General features: G+C 35.7%; 1 pseudogene; it reads right to left on the bottom strand.

Annotated features, from left to right (window-relative positions):
- Nucleotides 1–1430: 1430 nt before the first annotated feature.
- Nucleotides 1431–1492, bottom strand: LOC113256488 (U6 spliceosomal RNA; annotated as a pseudogene).
- Between the last annotated feature and the right edge of the window lie 2116 nt (nt 1493–3608).

Here is a 3608-nt window from a genome sequence, read left to right as displayed (position 1 = left end):
AGTAGATTTAATGTGATCCAAGATCCAAGACATCCTGTTCTTCCTACAGTTGGGAAGACTGTTAGTGGGAAAGGGGAAGTCTTCTTTTGGTAGTAGTCTGGCCTCTACCTGTTTCTTCTATCTTTGTCTTCCCAGCTTCTTTGTTGTGTTTTCGTTGGTGCTCCTTAGTTGACATTGGTCTATTGACTCAGGGACGGTATTGTTATCTCCTTGGTATTTATTTGAAACCTTAATGCACCTTAAATCTTCATTTCAACATTGCATGTTAGGTTGGGACTGCAGTATCTATGAAATTGTTTGGTACTCAAACCACAAATATTAAACATTAAAACTCAATCTTGAAAGGAAGGGAAAAATTTAAAACCATGTTTTAATAATACTATCAGTAACTTAGCTATGTTCATGTATTCTCTCTTTCTTTTATATACAAAGCATGATTATATGTATTTCTCTTTCTGTTACCCAGCTGTTTTCTTTTTATAATGATTGGGATACTGGAGAAACAAAAAGGATGTTCAAAAAGCAAGAAGATGTATTTGTGTCCTTACAGCTAATGGTATATTCCAACATCAATGAAATGATAGAGTTTTAGGAACTCTTCTGAGCAGTTTTGCTCACTTACAGTATCTAATAGTGACTACAAAAAAATCGGTGAAGTCCACACTTCTTTTCTTCCTACTCAAAACTAAGGGTTTTTTGTTTTGTTTTGTTTTTGTTTTTGTTTTTTCTTTTCTACTCAAGACATACAAGATTTAATTGAGAATGACATCTCATACTATGAGATAAACTGTATGTAGTTTCTTAAATAACTCCTATGCACAGCAACTAAAAAGACAAATGTAACCTGTAGGGGCAAGAAGCATGTATCTGTTCATTTTGGACCTTCAGCATCCAGCCTATTTTTTGGAACACGGTAAACAGGAAGTAGATATTTGTAAATTTGAAAATTAAGTGGTAATACAATATCAATATATGAGATGGTCTGGTTTAACTACCAATTTCTCCTCACTGAGTCTCTTCGTGTAAAATGGTTCTGGAATGATTAAAGGAATAGGGGTGCTATTCACCTTAGGGTCAGCATCTCTTCTGTGGTGCTGGTTCTGCATTATCATACTGGTTCTTTGTTGTCCACTCATCTGTTTTTGCTTTCATATCGAGTCCCTGTCACATTATGAGTCAGGACACTTCTTTTCTTTCCTTTTTTCTTTTCTTTTCTTTCCTTTTCTTTTTTTCTTCCTTCCTTCTTTCCTTCCTTCCTTCCTTTCCTTCCTTCCCTTTCCTTCCTTCCTTCCTCCCTCCCTCCCTCCCTCCCTCCCTCCCTCCCTCCCTCCCTTCCTCCCTTCCTTCCTTCCGTCTTTCCTTCCTTCCTTCCTTCCTTCCTTCCTTCCTTCCTTCCTTCCTTTTTTATGGGACACTTCATGAACTTGAAGGGGGCCATACTAATCTTCTCTGTAACATTCCAATTTTAGTATATGTGCTGCCAACCAGGCACAGACCCTATGAGAAATATGTTTAAAAATTAAAATCATCAGTATCTATTTAAAATCTATATTTACAGGGCACTTGGGTGGCTCAGTCAGTTAAGCATCTGCCTTCGGCTCAGGTCATGATCCCAGAGTCCAGGGATCGAGCCCCACATTGGACTTCCTGCTCAGTGGGGTCTGCTTCTTCCTCTCCCTCTGCCCCCCACTGCTTCTCTCTTGCTCACTCACTCTCTCTCAAATAAATAAATAAAATCTTTATTAAAAAAACCTGTATTTACACCAATTACCGTAAAGATGTTTACCCTAAGTGCTTTGAAATAATTGTTAATATTAGCAAAACATTAATAATAGCTATTAATATTAGCAGGACCTTTAAAATACATTAACTCATTTTAGTCACATTTTTTAAAATTTTTTTGTATTATATAATACAATCCATTGATACAGTAGAATATGCATATAATGTATAAACAAATGATTATACATATATGGTTGGTTTGTGCTCAAATAGTGTTCCTCATGGAGTATGCAATCAAAAAACAGATCACTGTATTATATTGCTTTACCTATTTATGGTAGATGGCTCTCCTGTAGTTAAAACGAAGTATTTCCTCATCAATTAATTTTGGGTAATGAAACAATCTATATGTCTCATTGGATAATTAGAATGTGCATAGGTATACTAAATGTCCTGAAATGTTCTTCAGTAAATATATTTTTCATTTTACTGTGTTTACAAAGCATTTCCCAAACTTACTTGTTTAGAGACAGTTTTTTTTGTTTTTGTTTTTCTTTTTGTTTTGGTGGCACCACTCTTAACATGTTTTGGATTAGGGTTCCACAGATTACTAATCAGATACTCATGTGGGAAATGTAGATTGCTGATTTGCAATAATATCTATGATGCATTGTTCAGTGAAAATAGAAGATTCCAAGCCAATATGAATAGTATGATTTTATTTAACAAATTATATGGATATACAAAGATCTGAGCTGACATATATACTAAGATGCAAAAAGGACTAGATGATGGATTTATGGATGATTCTGTGTTTTTCTATTTGATGAGCATAGCAGTGCTTTGATTCTGTCTCGTTCACTCTCTATGTGCCTGTGGTAAAATTATTTAGACTCTCTGTGCTTTAATTTCAATAATAAATTGTCAGTTTTAAGTGTTTTACTTGGAATAAGCTGTACTGTCTGTACTAATATTTTTTATACTCAGCAAGTACTTACTGTGCACCTATTGTGAGCTAAGCACAATGAAAGTGACTTGTTTATATGACTTAAAGCATTTTTTAGAAAACCCTCACAATTCAGATATATTAAAATCAAAATAAAACATCATTCAGACTCACAATCCCTTCAGTGTAGCAAGGTTCCCGACGTGCCACCACAATGGGACAAGCAACAATGTCAAAGTGCTTATCATGATCCTTGGCCAAGAAAGTATCCCAAATATCTACCTTCTCTTAGTAATCCTTTATTCATAATCATAATCTTACTTTTTTCTCTGCTTTTCTTTACATACTGCTTAATTGTGGCAAACCTTATTTGAAACTATTCATATTTTTACTACTACTCCCTCTTAGAAGGTTACAAATTTTATGATTTCCTTACATGATAAATTAGAAATTAATTGTTTTTGTTTATTTTAACTATGTCTATAGGAGTGCTGAAACACTGACTCCATCTTTGGCCCTCCATCTTGTTCTCCCCTCTGGTGCACAGATGACACCAATTAAGATAACTACCTTGTGACCTCACCATCATGCCCCTCACTCCAATCCCATCGGGATTAAGGTCTGGATGGGGGCAGAGAATATGGGACAGAGAATAGCAGCCAACAATAGCTTCGTAATCCCCTGGATTGTCCCTCCATCCACCTACCTTCCCAGTTGCTCCTGCCAGTAAGTTATCCTGAATAAGACTGTATAAATGGTATGAAGTGGTTTACTTTGTTTTTCAGTATTAAAGTGCCTTCTCAGTCTGGAGGACACATCACTGACCCTCCAACACTTTCTAACAATGTCTTACTCAAGCTTTTTGGTTTGAGCACCCAATAGGACTGCTGATCAGGTATTTTGTTGCCGTATTTATAAAGTAGCACATCAGTTAAAGGGA

This window comes from Ursus arctos, unplaced genomic scaffold (genome assembly GCF_023065955.2).
Source record: "Ursus arctos isolate Adak ecotype North America unplaced genomic scaffold, UrsArc2.0 scaffold_21, whole genome shotgun sequence".
NCBI classification, from domain to species: domain Eukaryota; kingdom Metazoa; phylum Chordata; class Mammalia; order Carnivora; family Ursidae; genus Ursus; species Ursus arctos.
Note: the sequence above shows the minus strand (reverse complement) of the source record. Positions and strands in the feature narration are given on the sequence as shown.